The 19,437-nt window shown below is 44.2% G+C and overlaps 1 long non-coding RNA gene across 1 annotated transcript in view; it reads right to left on the reverse strand.

Moving 5' to 3' along the window:
• LOC138745409 (uncharacterized) overlaps positions 1-19,437 on the reverse strand; it is a 53,090-nt gene that overhangs the window by 21,501 nt on the left and 12,152 nt on the right. The window contains exon 2 of the long non-coding RNA XR_011346245.1: positions 4,537-4,657. This is a non-coding gene — a long non-coding RNA (uncharacterized lncRNA). The remainder of the gene's footprint in view (positions 1-4,536; positions 4,658-19,437) is intronic.

The following is a 19,437-nucleotide window of genomic DNA, read 5'->3' on the forward strand; positions in this document are numbered from 1 at the left end:
CCTGGACCAGGGCCGCCGCCTTCCCTCAGCCCGGACTGCGGCCGCCGCCTTTCCTCTGCCCTGACCAAGGTTGCCGCCTCTTTCCCTCTGCCTGAACCGGGGCCTCTGCCAGCTTTCCCTCTGCCGAGGCCAGGGCCGCCGCCTCCTCCTCCCCTCTTCCCAGACTGGGGCCGCCACCTTCCCTGTGCCCGGACTGGGGCCGCCGCCTCCTACTCTTCGCCCGGACCGGGGCCGTCGCCTCCTTTCCGGCACAGGGAAGGTTTTAAGGCCATACAAACTGCTTTACCTGCACGGACGGCCGCACGGGCGCCGCCATCGAACCATGGGTGTAAAGGGTGGGGCCAGTATTGCGCACACTGCACTCCACCTAAAAGCTCTTTTGCGCAGTCCCGAGGACATGTCCACATCCTCCCCCTCAAAAGATGCACACAAGCTCAAGCTAGCATGCTGGAACATCAGAACCATGCTAGACAAGGCTGACAGCCACCGACCTGAATGTCAGTCTGCCCTCATCGCTCAAGAACTCCTCAGACTTGGCATTGACATAGCCGCTCTTTGCGAAGTCCGCCTTGCAGATGCAGGCAGCCTCCAAGAACGCGGCACGGGCTACACGCTCTACTGGTCAGGCAAGCCTATGGCTGAATGACGCCTATCTGGTGTAGGCTTCATGGTCAAGAACTCCATTGCCTCCAAACTCAAAAACCTCCCTACAGGCCACTCTGACTGGATCAGGTCCATGCGACTCCCCCTTCAAAACAAGTGACGCATCACCCTCATCGGGGTCTATGCCCCAACCCTCCAGGCGGAGCCAGTAGAAAAGGACAAGTTCTACACTGATCTGCGCAACCTCATCCAACACACCCCGACAGCCGACAAGGTTGTCATCCTTGGCGACTTCAACGCTCGAATCGGCAAAGACTCAGAAACCTGGCCAGGAATCCTTGGCAAGCATAGTGTCGTCAAGTGCAATGACAACGAGCGCCTCCTGTTGGAGCTCTGCGCAGAACAGTGGCTTGTCATTACAAACACCCTTTTCCAGCAGAGGGACAGCCTGAAGTCTACCTGGATGCATCCCCGATCCAAACACTGGCACCTCCTGGACTACGTCCTGGTGCGAGAAAGAGATAAACAAGATGTGCTCCACACCAGGGTCATGCTCAGCACGGAATGTCACACTGACCACCGGCTTGTCCGCTGCAAGCTCAACCTTCGCTTCAAGCCAAAGTTCAGGAAGAGTAGAGCCCCCAGAAAGAGGTTCAATGTTGGAAACCTGAAGTCAGACGAGGTGAGAGGAAACTTCCAGGCAAACCTCCAAGCAAAGCTAGAGGGTGCAAACTGCCTCACGGACACGTCCCCTGAAACCCTCTGGGATCAGCTGAAAACGGCCATACTGCAATCCACTGAAGAGGTACTGGGCTTCTCCTCCAGGAAAAACAAGGACTGGTTTGACGAAAACAACCAGGAAATCCTGGAGCTGCTGGCAAAGAAGCGAGCTGCCCAACAGACTCACCTTGCAAAGCCATCCTGGCCAGAGAAAAAATGAGCCTTCTGTCTCGCATGCAGCCATCTTCAGCGCAAACTCCAGGAGATCCAAAATGAGTGGTGGACTAGCCTCGCGAAACGAACCCAGCTTAGCGCTGACATTGGCAACGTCAGGGGTTTTTATGAGGCTCTAAAGCTGTGTATGGCCCCTCACCCCAAAGCCCACTGTGCAGTTCAGACGGCAAAGTCCTCCTCAGTGACAAGATCTCCATCCTCAACCGATGGTCAGAACATTTCCAATCTCTTTTCAGTGCCAACCACTCAGTCCAAGAATCTGCCCTGCTCCAGCTCCCTCAACAGCCCTTAAGGCTAGAGCTGGATGACGTCCCTACCCGGGAAGAGACATGTAAGGCAATTGAAAAACTGAAAAGTGGCAAAGGTGCAGGTATGGACGGAATCCCCCCAGAGGTCTGGAAGGCTGGCGGCAAAACCCTGCATGCCAAACTGCATGAGTTTTTCAAGCTCTGCTGGGATCAAGGAAAGCTTCCCCAGGACCTTCGTGATGCCATCATCATCACCCTGTACAAAAACAAAGGTGAGAAATCAGTCTGCTCAAACTACAGGGGAATCACGCTGCTCTCCATTGCAGGCAAAATCTTCGCTAGGATTCTCCTTAATAGAATAATACCCAGTCTCGCCAAAAATGTCCTCCCAGAATCACAGTGTGGCTTTCGCACAAACAGAGGAACGACTGACATGGTCTTTGCCCTCAGACAGCTCCAAGAAAAGTGCAGAGAACAAAACAAAGGAATCTACATCACCTTCATTGACCTCATCAAAGCATTCGACACCATGAGTAGGAAAGGGCTTTGGCAAATACTAGAGCGCCTCGGATGCCCCCCTAAGTTCCTCAACATGGTTATCCAACTGCACAAAAACCAACAAGGTCGGGTCAGATACAGCAATGAGCTCTCCGAACCCTTCTCCGTTGACATCGGCGTGAAGCAAGGCTGCGTCCTTGCACCAACCCTCTTTACTATCTTCTTCAACATGATGCTGAAACAAGCCATGAAAGACCTCAACAACGAAGACGCTGATTACATCCGGTACCGCACGGATGGCAGTCTCTTCAATCTGAGGCACCTGCAAGCTCACAACAAGACACAAGAGCAACTTCTCCATAAACTACTGTTTGCAGACGATGCTGCTTTAGTTGCCCTTTCAGAGCCAGGTCTCCAGCGCATGACGTCCTGTTTTGCGGAAACTGACAAAATGTTTGTCCTGAAAGTCAGCCTGAAGTAAACTGAGGTCCTCCATCACCCAGCTCCCCACCATGACTACCAGCCCCCACCCCTCCCCACATCTCCATCAGGTACACAGAACTCAAAACAGTCAACAAGTTTACCTATCTCGGCTGCACCATTTCATCCAATGCAAGGATCAACAACGAGATAGACAACAGAATCGCCAAGGCAAATAGCGCCTTTGAAAGACTACACAAAAGAGTATGGAAAAATAACCACCTGAAAAACCCCACAAAGATCAGCATGTACAGAGCCGTTGTCATACCCACACTCCTGTTCGGCTCCAAATCATGGGTCCTCTACCGGCATCACCTACGGATCCTAGAACGCTTCCATAATCATTGTCTCCGCTCCATCCTCAACATTCATTGGAGTGACTTCATCACCAACATCGAAGCACTCGAGGTGGCAGAATCCGAAAGCATTGAATCCACGCTGCTGAAGATCCAACTGCGCTGGATAGGTCACGTCTCCAGAATGGAGGTCCATCGCCTTCCCAAGGTCGTATTATATGGCGAGCTCTCCACTGGCCACTGAGACAGAGGTGCACTAAAGAAGAGGTACAAGGACTGCCTAAAGAAATCTCTTGGTGCCTGCCACATTGACCACTGCCAGTGGGCTGATATCGCCTCAAACCGTGCATCTTGGCGCCTCACAGTTCGGTGGGCAGCAACCTCCGTTGAAGAAGACCGCAGAGCCCACTTCACTGACAAAAGACAAAGGAGGAAAAACCCAACACCCAACCCCAACCAACCAATTTTTCCTTGCAACCGCTGCAACCGTGTCTGACTGTCCTGCTTCGGACTTGTCAGTCACAAACGAGCATCTGATGTGGACATACCCCTCCATAAATCTTCATCCACGAAGCCAAGCCAAAGAATGTACAATAAACTGTGGCAGGTACTGTAACACCAGGATCACAGTGGGGAGAATCAGTTTATCAGTGGTGTACGCTAAACTGTGGAAGATACTGTGACACTGAGTTCACATTAGTGAGAACGTTTAACAGTGATGTACAATAAACTCTGGCACGTGCTGTTACACCAGGTTCACAGTGCGTAGAAAGTTTAATGGTGATGTACAGTAGACTGAGGCAGGTACTGTGACCCTGGGTTTACAGTACAGGGAATGTTTAAAAGTGATGTACAATAAAATGTGGCAGATATTGTGAAACCAAGTTCACAGGGGGAAGAATGTTTAAAAGTGATCCACATTACACTATTGCAGATACATTTACCCTGGGTTCAGAGTAGGGAGGAGATTTAAGGGTGATGTATGGGAGACTGAGGTAGATACTGTGACACTAGGTTTACAGTGGGGAGAATTAAACGGTGCTGGACGGTAGATTGAAGCAAATACTATTACTCCAGGTTCACAGTGGGGAGAAGGTTTAACACTGATGTACTATAGACTGAGGCAGAAACTATGAGACAGGATTCACATTCGTGAGAAGGTTTAACAGTGATGTACGATTAACTGTGTCAGATACTTTGACATCAGGTTCATATTGGGGAGAAGGTTTAACGGTGATGTACGGTAGAGAGAGGCATATACTGTGACACCAAGCTCATTGTATTGTTCATTTATCTTAATAACAACATCTAATTTATATCTCCATTTTTTTTGTGGCAACTCCCAAACATTCCATAAACTTCTATTCTAATCAGATTTTGTTCATTTAAATAGGTCACCACTAAAAGCCCAAATTGTTTGGTATCTAAAGTACACTGCACAAAATTAAATTCTTTACCTGGGTTTGGGTTCAACGGCACTTCAGTCTGTTTCATTATTTTTTCAGTCCCTCATTTTGTGCTTTCTGCTTTGCCCAGCCGATTCGCCAAATGAGCATCCAACTCTGTCTTCTCTGTAAACTTAAACAAACCAAGGAGACATAAGTTAAAATTTTCACATTTGCATTTTCAAACACCAAAATGACACTGTGACTTGCAGTTTCACATCATAATCCCACTTGCTAAACTTGCAAGCAACTGCACCGCATCCTACAGCTGGAAATTTCAAGAGAACTGCTTGGTTAAAGCAAAGATGCCATCCAGTCACCCCATTAAAGTTAACAACAGATAGCAACCTGAAAGTTAAATACAAAGATCTGTATCAGGAATATTAACAGGGTTTAAAAAAAAATCATTTCCACTATTGAAAGAAAACTCCTCAGGGAACACCAGGCTCTTGTTGAACAATTCCTGTTGTATTCCTCAAAATGGTTTGAATCTTGATTTCAAGCAGAGTCATTTGGTGAGATTTTTGGTCCAGAACAAAGCCTGCCCGTACACTCCCTTAAATACTTGCAAAGTCCTGGCTCAGCTTTGCTCCATGCTAAAGCTATCTGAACTTTTCTGAAGAGATAACGGACTTCAGATCCTGGTACATTGAGTCAAAAACACCCTAATGCTTCCCTGAACAACACACCTCTCTCTGAAAAACAAAAAGAACCTCCCTGAGCAGTGCTCATTTACCTTTCAAGCACCAAAGCCTGGTGAACTTTATACATATATTTTTATATATAAATATATCTATATATATATATATATATGTTAAATTCTGTACACAGTATAAGAATGGCCTGCAACCAGTGAACTTGGAGGAATGAGAAGTGAGATTGGACTGTGAACCAAAGAACTTTTCTGAACTTACACACACATTAAACACACGTGCACTTAGAATTAGAAGGGGGGTAAGTTAAGTAAATTAAGTTAAAGTAGTAAAATAGTGATAAGTTAAAGTGCAAATCCGTGTTCATGTTTAAAGAGAATTAAAATCAGCTTTTGTTTAAGTCACCATTTGTCTTGGTGAATGTCTATTGCTGCTGTGTTTTGGGATCCTCTGGTCTCGTAACACAGCACCAAGCTTCAGGTTATGATAATAGTCCAAAAAAGGGACCCGGCATCTTTTGAAAATTATTAATTGACTCTTCAATAATTATTGTAAATATTAACAAGACATAATATCATTCCACTGTTGTGTTTGTGTCATTGGAGAATTCCCTTTCCATTCAATCAGAATTACAGTTTTGGATGCGGTATTTCAGAAAAGATGTGCTGGTGTTGGAGAAGGTCAGCGATGATTTACTGGAATGATATCAGGAATGAAAGGGTTAGTGTATGAGGAACAATTGTCGATTCTTCGACTGTACTAGTTGGAGTACAGAAGGATAAGAGGGACCTCAGCGGTATTTCAAATGCTGGAAGGCCTGGACATAGTACATATGGCAAAGATATTTCCCATGGTAGGAGATTCTAGAACAAGGGACATAATTTCAGGATAAAAGGGTGTCAATTTAAAACAGATGTGGAAAAATTTATTTTCTCAGTGGGTCGTCAATCTGTGGAACTGAGGTCATTGGGTGTATTTAATGCAGAGATTGACAGACATTTGATTAGTCAAGGAATCAAGGGTTAAGGGGAGAGAGCTGGGCAGTGGGGATGAGTGGAAGAATGGTTGAACAGAGTCAATGGGCCTACCTGCCCCTGTATCTTGTGATCTATATCCTGTGGAAGACCAAGACAACCCTCCTCTTGTATTCCATTATCAGAAAACAGTCTGCATCATGAGCTTATGTCATGTGAACCCATTTCCTATTGAATCCCATGTTACAAGTGATCCAATGCAAATTCTGCATTGAGAGGACTACAGCTTCCTCATTTTAAAAATTGTTATCAAGCAGCTCAAATAAGATTGCTTGCTTCTTTTTTTGAAAGGGAAAAATTGCCATCAAATAAAATAGGAGAGAGAAAGCAGATGAATTTCTATACGTGGGATTCAAAATTAAAGTTTGGTGATAAAAATACACCATTGTTGAAACATATGATTAATATATGGAATAAAATAAATGATGAAATTGGTGTAAGTGGATGTACATCACCCAGAATGGCTTTGATTCAAAATCTTCGTATCTTTTTCCAAGGATCATCAATTTCTGGACAGCTGGTTTCGTAAGGGAATGATAAATGTTGAAGATTGTTATAAAAGGGGTCAATTAATGTCATTTGAGCAACTGAGAAATAAATATCGTATAACTCATCGCAATCTTTTTTGCTATTTCCAACTAAGAGCATATTTGAAGGATAAGTTAGGATCAATGTAGTACTGAAATAGTAATTCCTTATCAAGAGGAACTGTTAAAAAATTTACTTCGATGATGTCCTCTTTATTACAAGTAGGAACTTTTAAACGAGGAGTTCAGAAGTCGAGACAAAGGTGGGAAATGGATCTGAATATTTTAATTGATTGGCAAATAAGGGCAGGTCCATATAAGGATTTCAATGTAAGATATAAATTAGTTCAGTATAATTCTCTTTACATCCGTAATGTAGCATATGTCAGAAAGGATTGTATCTGAAAGCTGCATCTGGAGTCAGGTGACTCAGGCAGTTGGATTTAAAAAGCTCAACAGGTAGCTGATTTGGGAATAGAGATCACGTGATCCAGGGGAGTTGTATTAATTCACTTCAACTCAGTATTTTGGATCGATTGACCAGAGTTCCCCACTGCAGCAGCAGTGAGGAAGGAATTCACAACTGGTTTTTCTTCTGCAGTTACTTCTTACACCAGAGAAATTGAATAGAATAAAATCAGAATTATCAGATCAATGTTTGAGGTGTGGTGAAGATGTAGCAACTTTCTTGCATACAACTTAGGTTTGTCTTAATGCAAGATCTTTTTGGGGAGAATTACAATTTTTTTGGAACAAGTTATAGGAGCTGTTTTTCCATAAAATCCAACCTTAATTTTATTAGGAAATATTGAAGGAACAAGGCCCAAATTAAAACTATTAAAGTATAAATTGAAATTTGTTTAATTAATGTTAGTGGTGATGAGGAAATGTATTGCACTTATTGGATATCAGATATAATTTTAGGGATGCCAAGATGACATGCAAAAATTCAAAGTTGTATTCCTTTAGAAAAAATTACTTAAAGCTTGAGAAATATATACTCTCTGCTTTTGCAAATTTGGCGCCTGAATTTTCAAATATTAGGCTTCAATTTGTAAAAATGCCCTTTCCATCCCTCAAGACATGCGAGATTCTCCTCTAATTTGTAAATTTTTTAATTAGGTGTGTTAGATTTCCTTGCCACCACAAACTCTGGTGAAGCGGAGGACTAACACAGGGGACCAGAAAACAGGAAGACCACACACCATCAACATCTGAGAAGCAGAGGATTCATTCCACGGGTCAGTAACCATGAAAGCAGAACAGTGAGGGGTCCTGCATCTGTAGGACCCACATATCTGATAGGCTGTTGGTAATTTGAGGAGAGAAGCCCACGCAGGCTGTGGGCTTCTGGAGAAAGCAGTCAAGGAACTCACACTAGGCTGTGGATTGCTAGAGACAGGTTCAAAACTGGCTAAAAGGGTATCAGGTATCAGACTTGGGATAAATGGGTGCTAAATGGTTCCTAATTGTGTCAGAGGTTCAAAACTGGAGCTCACATTGCCAATGAATTGGATGGTCTGTGACCATTGAAAGAGAATCCACAGACCCTCAGTGACTTGGCCCAGGGTTTGGGATGATGGGGTTGGGAGAGAGAGAGCACGACTCTCTTTTGCTTCTTTCTCTCACTGCAAGAGGCATTTCAGGCAATTCCTACCAATGGCGAATATCTGCCTTAAAGCAGGAAAAAAACAATTTTGTGTGATATGACACTTTTAAATTACATGACAGTAAATTGTCTCCTGAAATAGAGAGGTTCAACTTTCAAACTATTACAAACTCCACTCACCAGAGCTACCTGGATTATACCTCTTCCCATTTTTTTTTGCAAGGACACCATTGATTTTATCACAACTCCTCTGCTGCATCTGTCCTGTGACAGATTATATATTTTACATTGTATATAGATATGTTTTTGAAAGAGATGGATTGTAGGAGTCATGGAGGTCACAAACAAACACAAACACTTCACAAAACAGCTCTTATTTAAATTGCAAGAGCTTTGCTGAGAGTGAGTCATGCAGGCACCGAGAGCCTTTGCAAAGACAAAACAAGGAGACTGCTTTGCTATAATTTCAAAATTAGGTATAAATGGATTATTGTTTTTAAAGCAACAGATGAATGGACTCAGAAGTTTGGGTCAGGTGCAGTCATCTGGCTGGTTCCAGTTTGCTGTTCTAAGAAGGTCATGTGGTTTTGCAAGCAGAGAGGAGAGGCCAAATAGGCTTTTTTTCTAAAAGAGAGAGGGAGAGATGGCAAGCTGACATCTTGTTGAAACCCCATTTTGAAGACGGGTTGTGAGTTCTCAGTTCAGCCTGTTGAAAAACCTTGTGGCCCATACAAGAGGAGATGGCTGGCTAGAAATGGTGTTTCACCTGAAATAAGGGAAAAAAAAAAGGAACTCAATGGTGACATGCAGAAGAGGTTATCATTTGGAAAACCCTGATGGGGCTAGTTTCTTTGGCAAGACTCCAAAGTGAATGATCAGAGGGAATGAGATTTTGTGTGTCCAATGAGCAATAAATCCCTCTCTGAAACCAACAAGCACCTTCCTGGAGGGTAAACATTTACTTTTAAGCACCAGAGCTTGGTGAAAATTCATAAATGTTGAATCTGTGCACAGTATAAGAATTGATAGACACCGGTGAACTTGGAGTTGTGTCAAAGAACTTTATACATATTAAATAAACCTGTGCTTAGAATTGGAATGGGGCAATGTAAGGCTGTTAAGTTAATAGTGATAAGTTAAAGTTTGAATCTATTTTTTTGGTTAAAGAAATTTAAAAACAACGTTTGTTTAAATAACCATTTGTCTTGATGATTTACTATTGCTGCTAAGGTTTGGGGTCCTCAGGGCCTGTAACAGTCCCAGGATGAGGTCTTCTACTCCAGGATACCCAAAATGTCTTATTTCTTCAATAAATGCAGATTCCCCCATACTGTCTTTGATAAAGCCTACACCCTTATCTCCAATTCTTTTTCTGCCCTTCCCCCACCTCCTCACTGGCAGAACAAGGACAGAATCCCTCAGGTTTCTCACTTACCACCCATCAGCTGCCACATCTGACATATTATCCTTGAATACTTCCAACTTCAGCACCATCCTCTAACCTGTTACATCTAACCCGCTCCACTCATATCCTCTTTTCACAGGGACACGTCTTTCTGTGACTCCATCGACGGCACTTCCCTCTCCACCCATCACCACCTCATGTAGCCCCACTGGAACTGCAGATATTGCCAAACTTGTCCCTACATCTCCTGGCACCTCTATCCAAGGCTACAATCAGACCTTCCAGGTGAGGCAGTGTTTCACATGCACCCCATCCAACCTAATCTACTACATTTGGTAGACTCAGCTGACCTCATTATCAGCAAGACCAATACAGACTGGGTGGCCATTTTGCTAAACACATGCGCTCTGTGGATCTAAACTTGAGCTTCCTGTGACCTACCATATCAATTCTCGAACCCTTCCAGCAACATATCTGTTGGCACCATCCTTCGCCAGGGTGAGGGCAAACAATCTTAAAGAAAACACATTATATTCCTCCTGGGCAGCCTTAAACTCTATAGCATGAACACAAATGTTTCTAATTTTAAGCAGCCACTCACCTCTGTCTGATTTCACTGTTTCCATCTATTGATCTACTGCCCATTTGAATATAATTACTCCTTTAAGGTAGAAGAGTTGACAGTGGTGTTTTCCCCATACCATTGAACAACTGGCAAAATTAAGTGGCAGTTGTTGCAAAATGAATGGTGTTATTGTTCAAAATCTGCCTGTGATCGAAAGTATTCTTGGACTGAATAGACATCTGGGCCAAATGGCTATTTAAGGACAATCTGTACATGATTGTACATCCTAAAGTACAATGACTACTTCTATCCACTAAAGATTGTTAAAGAGCAAGAATAGACAATATAATCACATAAAATTCCCATCCATACAGCACACCTCCTTATTGGTCAGGAAGTGCCTACACTTCCAAAGGAGGCTGAGGAGGTCAAGGCCAACAGCTCTATTCCTGAGATTTTACAGGAGTGCAGTTGAGTCTCCTGTCTGGCTGCATCATTCGATGGTCTAGTAGCTGGCAAGCATCAGACAGGAATGATGCAAAGAGTTGTGAGTATCACTGGAGTCTCCCTTTCTCCTGTATGTGACATTTACTGGGAGTGTTGTTCAAATAGGGTTCAAGGAATTGTAAAAAGACCATTTCCATCCAATGCACAGCATCTTGTACCAGGTCCTTCATCAAAATCAGGACCGCCATGCTGGGTAATTGTTTCTTCCCACAGGCTGTGAGATGGATGAAAAGTATGCTGTAAGTGCAATAATCATCCAAAATATTTATATATGTAGCAGCTACTTCCATAGAGCTACTAAAGCAAGACACACACACACACACACACACACACACACACACACACACACACACACACACACACACACACACACACACACACACACCAGGTTAGTCAACACAAGATTGCTTTATTCAGACTTTACAGGCTTATTTTATTTACAGCATGTCCCGGGCTCCATGGGACATCATTATGTGTTTGCTGCCGATCCACGGGACCGCAGGTTTATATTAAGACCTGTGAGTGTCCCGCGCCTTCTGTCAGGAGAATCCACAGATCAACGTGTCGTTCCTCGGCACGCAGCACCATGCGAGGATGGTCAATTAAATGGACGCCTGTTTGTCTTATTATTTCACATGCCCGCCAAAGAACAGTTCCCACTCAGCCCATTATACAGCTACTACCCGCCCCCCAAGAACCGTTACCAGAAACTAAAGCACCTGTTGCATGCACCTTAGGTGGACGCCCTCGCCGTCTGCGCAGGGGGCACTGAATGGGTGAAGTGGGATCCACATGGGCAGGCTTGAGTCTGTCCACATGAAACAGCTACAATGTCCCCCAATGCACAACCCCATCCTTCTTCACCACACGACAATGGCCCTCATACGGTCGTAACGGCATTCGTGGGACCTGTCTGCACACAAAAACAAAATCAGTGTCCAGGAGTGATGGGGGCACATTCTGTTTAGAGGTTCCATTCCAGTGGGTAGGAAAAGGTGATCGCGACACCACGTCGAAGCTGCTGAAGAACGTTCAGATCAGAGTTGGTTGTGAAATGAATGTCCCAAGAAACTGTAAGGACCGTACCATAAACCAACTCTTTGGACAATGCAGACATGTCTTCCTTTGGAGCCGGGAGCACTCCCAATGGGACCCATGGCAACTCATCGACCTAATTTAGACCGGTGAATTGGGCCTTCAGTTGCCGGTGGAAATGTTCCACAAGGAACTGTGGGTAAATTGTGTTCTGCGGACTGATGTAATTGTGGGTCGGGAAACCAAATCTCGACATCCAATTGATGATGAATGTTCTGGCCCTTGTCTCAGTGACACTGGATGGCAATGGGATGGCCTCTGACCAGCGCGTGAAACGTTCTATGACTGTTAGAATCTATCTCATGTTTTGAGATACTGGCAATGGCCCGAGCAGGTTCACTTGCACTTGTTACAACAACCTGTGTACCGCCAGGAAAGGTTGAAGAGGTGCCTTAGTGTGGCACTGAATTTTGACAGTCTGGCAGGAGGTACATGTGCAGACACATTGCGCAATGCCTTTTTTCAGACCATGCCATAAATATTTATTTGACATGAGCTTGACAGATGTTCTGATGGACGGATGAGACAAGCTGTGTATCTGGTCAAAAAGGCATTGCCTCCAAGATGGCGGAATCACTGGTCTAGTGTAGCCCAAAGACATGTCACAAAGTAAGGTTGGCAGCCCAGTTGTGCTGCCACCTGCTGTATGTCCAGGTTAGTCATGGCCATACTGTATGCCTGAACATCGGGGTCCATTGCCTGGACACTGGCTAATTCCGGAATATCAACGTCACCCTGAATATGATTTACAGTCAGTCTGATCAGCATATTCGTGACGCCATTGTTTTTACCAGAAATATAGTGCACATCCATGGTAAATTCTGAATTGTATGACAGTGACCCTGCTGTCTTGCCGACCATGGATCCGTTATTTTGATGAAGGCAAAAATGAGTGGCTGGTGGTCTGTGAACACAGTGAAATACTGACCCTCCAAAACAAATCGGAAGTGCCGTGTCGCTTGATACAATGCATTGTATTTCATCTCCAATGGCTATAAATGTCGGCTAAAGAACGCGAGGGGTTGGCAATGGCCATCGACGTACTGCTCAACAACCACACCCAGGGCCGTACTCGAGGCATCAGAACTAAATGTCAAGGAAATGTCGGGGTTAGGATGGGGGAGCGTTGCTGCATTGACTAAAGCATCTTGAGCATCACAAATTCAACCTCTGTTGTCCAGGGAATGTCCCTGTGCTTTGTGGTGAGGATCGGAAACCGTGGGCAAAGAATGTCAGCAGCTGCTGGAATGAACCGGTGATGGAAGTTTCTCCTGCCCAAGAATTTCTGCAGGCCCTGATCCGTGGTAGGTGTTGGAAAAGCAGGGACTGCCTTTACCTTGCTGGATAAGGGAAAGACACCATTGGCTGTGATCTTGTGTCCCAGGAAGCTGATGGTGGATTTGCCAAATTGACATATGCTAGGGTTGATGGGAAGACCAAATTCCCCCAGCCCTTGGAACAGGCGGAGTAAATGCAGTTGGTGATATCCTGACTGGCTATGAGGACATTATCCAAGTAGATGTCAGGGAACTCTAAATCTCTGCCCAAAGTGCCTATCAGCTGCTGGCAGGTTTGAACGGCATTCTTCAACCCAAGTGGCATCCTATGAAATTCAAAAAGCCTGCGCAGTTTATCAGGTGGAAGAGGGCGAGTCCTGGTGTAACTCGGCAGGCCTGAAGTGTCTCTGTAATGGGACACACCCTGGGCCATTTAGGAGGGATTGGAATTTGGGGAGAGAGTACAGGGAAATTCATTGAGGAGAGCAGCATGTGCATCTTTGTGCAGGGTCTGGACCCCGAGATGGGAAACACTCCCTTTGCTGCAGACCAGTGGGTATGTTTGAAAAGTGGTAACATGAACCAATTTCCTCCACCTCACGTCCACTAGAAAGTCATGGGACCTTAAAAAATCTGCACCCATAATGGGCCGTGTAATGGAAGCCAATACACAATTCCAATGGAATGTCACACCTCCTATCCAAATTGTGACTCGTCATGTGCCAAAGCAGGGAATTTTCATCCCATTTGCTGTTTGAAGAGCCAGGTGTTGTTATTTACGTGGTTCTTATTTCAAAATAGGTTGGGTGGGAGCAAACGGACCTCAGCACTCGTGTCTACAAGAAACTTGTGCTTACCAGTGTCGTCTTGAAGACACAATGGGCCCGTACTTGTGCCAGATGCCGAGGCCATTAATGGGAGCCGGGTTTTTCATTTCCTACCTTTTTTCTGTAATAGGTACATGCAGGACACATTTATGGGCCTTTATCCCCATTGGCGATGGTAAAAACAGCATTCTTGCCGCCCGTCAGTGTGTTCATCCTTCTTTGACTGAACTGCAGATACAGGAGGCTCATAGGACACGGGATATAGATCTGCTGCAAAAACAGTCTGGACGTGAGCAGACTCTTGCATTGGAGTATGATGGAGTCTATCAGCCTCCCGCGCTACATGGAAATCCATGTTAATGATTGGTATTGCGACATGACCTGGGAGTTTGGACAGGAATAGAGTCTCAAAAAGTATACAATGAGAATGACCATCTGCTAATGCAACCATCTCATTCATTAGATCAGATAGATTCCTCTCACCCGAGCCCTCCATATTTAAAAGCCGCAAGCTGCGCTCATGTCTAATCAATTCCAGTGTGTCCAGGAGAAATTGGCTAAACCTGGTGTACTGGTTTTCCGCCAGGGGATTGGCAACAAATTCTCTTACTTGAGATGCTGTAGCAGCATCCAATGCACCTACTATGTACCAGAATGTCATGTCCTCTGCCATTATGCCACAACACAAAACTAGGTTTCAGCCTGATTAAGTCATACGCAAGGTTGATGGGTCCAGAAAGGAGGCAAGTGAAGTCCTAACATCGATTGGGAAACAGAGTCAGTGAGAGGTCAGGATGGTTTAGAGTTTAGATAACGTGTTCAGGACTGCTTTTTGCAGCAGTATGTGGAGATGCCCAGGAGATGAGGTCAGTGTTCGATCTGTGGGAAGGGAATGAAATGGGGCAGGTGGCAGAGGTGAGCGTTCGGGAGAACTTCAGATCCAGTGATCATGGGTCCTTTAGATTAACTTAATTATGGAAGGGGATAGGTCGAGTTCAAAGTTGAAGATCTTCGAGTGGGGGAAGGCCAGATTTGAAGAAATGAGAAGAGATTTGCAGAGAGTTGTGTGGGCTGATTCTTTAGCCGAAAATGATCTAGAATAAAATTGGAGGGTATTTAAAAGTGAGATTTTGAGAGTAAGGCATCTTTATGTCACAGATCGGCCGAAAGGCAAGACTCAAAATTCAAGGAAGCCGTGGTTTTCTAGAAATATTAGGAACGGTTCATGATAAGGGGGAGGCCCATGCTAAATACAAGAAGCAAAAGATTGATCCTTACTTAGATTGCAGAAAGAACCTCAAGAGGGAAATAGAAAGGCAAAAAGATGGTATGAGGTGTCAATAGCTAATAAGGTGAATGTGAATTCTGAGGGTTTTTACAGATACATGAACAGTTAAAGGAGGTTGAAGGATAGAGTAGGTCCACTGGAAAATGGTAACGGTGGACGATGTGTATGTGAGGAGCTGTATGAGATGGGGGAGATATTGAACAATTTTTTTCTCTTCTGTATTCACGAGGGAAAGGGACACTGGACTACGTGAGATAAATGAGATGAATGCTTTAGTTATGGAAAGGATAAGGATTATTAAAGAGAGGGTTTTGGATCTTCCAGGGTCAATGGAGGTGGATAAGTCTCCTGGTCCTGATGGTACTTTTCTCAGGACATTAAAGGAGGTCAGGGAGCAAATATCCGGGGCTCTGACGGTGATTTTACAAAGATCACAGGAATAAGGTGTGGTGTTGTGGGATTGGAGAGTTGCAAATGTAGTTCCGCTGTTTTAAAAAGAGCACAAGGTGTAGGCCAAGTAATTATCAGCAAATAAGTTTGAGTTTGGTGGTGGCAAAAGTTATGGAGGGTACTCTTCGAGATAGTATGTACAAATATCTGGATAGGCAGGGATGGATCACGGGCACCCAGCATGGGTTTGTGAAGGGAAAATCATGTTCGATGAATCTTGTTGAATTTTTTGAAGAGGTGATGAGAAAAGTAGATCAGGTGACAAGATCTATTTGAATTTTAGTAAGGCTTTTGATAATGTTCCGCATGTAAAGTTAGTTAGGAAGGTTAAGTCACTAGGGATTAATAGATAGTGAGATGGGTACAGAGGTGGCTGTGAAACAGACAGCAGAGAGTCATGGTGGACAATTGTCTTGTCAGGATACAAGCCTGTGACTAGCGGGGTGCCTCAGGGATCGGTGCTGAGTCCCCTGTTGTTTATCATTTATATTCATGATTTGGATGAGGGGGTGGTTAACTGGGTGAGAAAATATGCAGAAGATACGAAAATAGTGAGGAAGGTTTTCTTGGATTACAGGACTTGGTTTGTTTGGAATAGTCGACTGAAAGATGCCAGATGGAATTTAATTTTGACAAGTGTGAGGTGCTGCATTCCGGAAAAAATAATCAAAATATGACCTATGCAGTTAAGGGGAGGGCGTCGAGGAATGAAGAGGAACAGGGATCTTGGAGTTATGGTACTGAGTTCCTTGAAGGTGAATTCCCATGTTGACAGGGTAGTTAAGAAGGCATATGGCATGCTGGCCTTCATAAATCATAGCATCGACTAGAGTATAGCTGTTTAAGGCATTGGTGAGGCCAGGTTTGGAGAATTGTGTTTAGTTCTGATCTCCATTTATTGGAAGGATATAGATAAGGTGGAGAGGGTGCAGAGAAGATTTACAAAAATGTTGCCTGACTTACAACATCAAGAGCACAGAGAAAGATTAAGGAGATTGCGACTTTATTCATTAGAATGTAGACAGTTGAAGGGGGTTATGATAGAGGTATTTAACATTTTGAAGGGAATAGATAGACCAGATATGAGTAGAGTCTTTCCCCTGAGGGCAGGGGAGGTTGGAACAAGAGGGCATGAGTTAAGGGTAAGGGGTAAAGCTTTAGGAGAAATGTTGGAGAATGCTTCTTCACTCAGAGAGTGGTGGCAAAATGGAATGATCTTCCAGACGAGATAATTGCAGCAGTGTCCATTCTGTCACTTAAGAGAAGGATGGATGTGTACATGTCTATGAGGGGGTTGGAGGGATATGGGCGGAGTGTGGGAGGGGGGAAACTAGTGGAGTTGTTCATGTGAACTGGCACGGACTCGAAGGGCCGATATGGCCTGCTACCGTGCTGTAAACTGTCATATGTGTATAGTGTGCCAGGCTCCACGGGAAAAGGTGGGACATCATTAAGAGTTTGCTGCCAGCAGGTTTAAATTAAGCCATGTGAGTATCCCGCGCTTTCTGGCCCATGCATCAAGGACTTCTCGAAGAGGCGGAGTCTCAAGAAAACAACCTCTATCCTCAAGGACCCTCACCACCTCGGCCAGGCCTTTTTCACACTGCTATCACCAGGGAAACAGATCCAGGAGCCTGAAGATAACACCCAATGGTACAAACACAGCTTCTCCCCCTCTGCCATCAGATTTCCAAATGGACAAGGAACCACAGTCACTCTCACTTACTCTTCATTTTGCACAAATTGATTTCTTTTTTAAAAATGTAATTTAGAACAATATTTGCACCTGCTTTGTTGCCACAATATGACAAATTTTGAGACATGTTCATCAAAATAAATTTTTAATTCTGAACACTGCGCGTACATCAGAAAACAATTTCAAAAGATGAATTAACAATTTCCATGCACCCTCCACTTTTACGTCTATTTTTCTAAATTCACTCCATGATCGAGACATCTCAACTTAACCCAACCCACATTTCTTCTCCCATTCAAAGCACTCAGTAATACATCAAGGCAATAAAATAAAAACTCAATGCTGGAAATACTCAGCAGGTCATCTACTGGAAAAATAATCGGAGTTAAAACCTTCAGGTCGATAACCTTTCACTGGGATTCAGAAAGATGATCTAACAAACCTGATTCTCTTTGCTAAGAAAAAGAAGAGGAGAAATAACAAACTGACTACGTGGGATGAAAAGCCCGAGCAGCAGAAATGGCAGTGGTGCTGGATGAGTGGAGTCGACTCGTTGATCAGCACATCTGTCTGGATGGAGGGGGAAAGGATAAGCAAGACAAACATGATGCCGTCACTGTGAGGTTCAATACAACAGCTGCAGAGAATCTGAAATGAAGGTATGGTGAAAATACTTGTTTTTGGATCAATACTTGTTTTTGGATCAATTTTGGATCGAAATTTGACCTGACAAAAGAAAACAAAATTGCTTTGCTCTGCCAGAACTCTCTAGATCAAGGGGCACAATAAAATAGTCCAGAAGCCAACATTATGAAATTGAACAGCCAAGTTATAGAAATCGGCACCAAGAGATAAAACACAGTTACATAATTCCATGAAAGTGGTGTCACAGGAAGACAAGGTTCTAAAGACAGCTTTTGTCATCTTGGCCTTCATTAATTAACAAAAAGAAAATAGGAGTTGGGAAGTTATGGTGAGGTTGAATAAGATGTTGGTCAGGCCAAATTTGGAGTATTGTGTGCAGTTCTGGTCACCTAGCTACAGGAAGGGTATTAGTAAGATTGAAAGAGTGCAGAGAAGATTTACTTAGACACTGCCAGGTCTTCAGGAGTTGAGCTGCAGGGAAAGGTTGAACAGGTTGGGACTTTATTCCTTGGAGAGTCGAAAAAGAGTAAGAGATTGCTTAAAGTGGCATATGAATGGGAAAAAAGGCTGAGAAAGACTGCAGTCGACCCAATTGTGAAGGAAATATTTTGCCTGAGAAAAACTGTCAATGGTCCATTTCCTCTGGAGTTTTGAAACCACGCACAGAACATATCAATGACGTACAATTAAAACAGAGGTTTTCAAACTTTTTCTTTCCAATCACATTCCACCTCAAGTAATCCCTTACTAACAGAGCACTTCTGGCACAGGGATTAAGTAGAATATGATCCGGGGGGTGGGAGTGGGGTGTTGAGGAGGAGTTTGAAAATCACTGCTCTGGATGAAAAGGTTTCTCCATCTCCGTTTTAAGCAGACATCCTTTTATTATGAGGTTGTGCCCACTGGTCCTAAACTCTTCCACTACTGGCAACATCCTCTCTATCCAGTCCTTTCACTATTCATCAGATTTGAATGAGGTCATCATTCTAAACTCAAGTGAGTACAGGCCCAGAGCCTTCAAATGCTCCTCAAACATTATTCCGCTCATCCCCAGGATCATTCTTGTAAACCACCTCTGGGCCATCACATCCTCTCTTAGAAATGGGGCCTAAAATTGCTCACAACACTTACGAGATCAGGACAACCAGAAGGTGGTCACGTGAGGGAAGACAGCTGCAGGGCTGCCTAGAGTCCGTGGATTGGATGGTGTTCAAGGAGTCAACTGAGAGGGGGGAGGGAGGGTGGTTGTGGCAAGATGGCGTAGGAAAAAGACATGAGAAGACATCTTTCCCTGACTGAACTGTTCAATACTCGAACTGTAGTGACTTCTTTGAC

This window comes from Narcine bancroftii, chromosome 11, assembly GCF_036971445.1.
Source record: "Narcine bancroftii isolate sNarBan1 chromosome 11, sNarBan1.hap1, whole genome shotgun sequence".
Taxonomy (NCBI): domain Eukaryota; kingdom Metazoa; phylum Chordata; class Chondrichthyes; order Torpediniformes; family Narcinidae; genus Narcine; species Narcine bancroftii.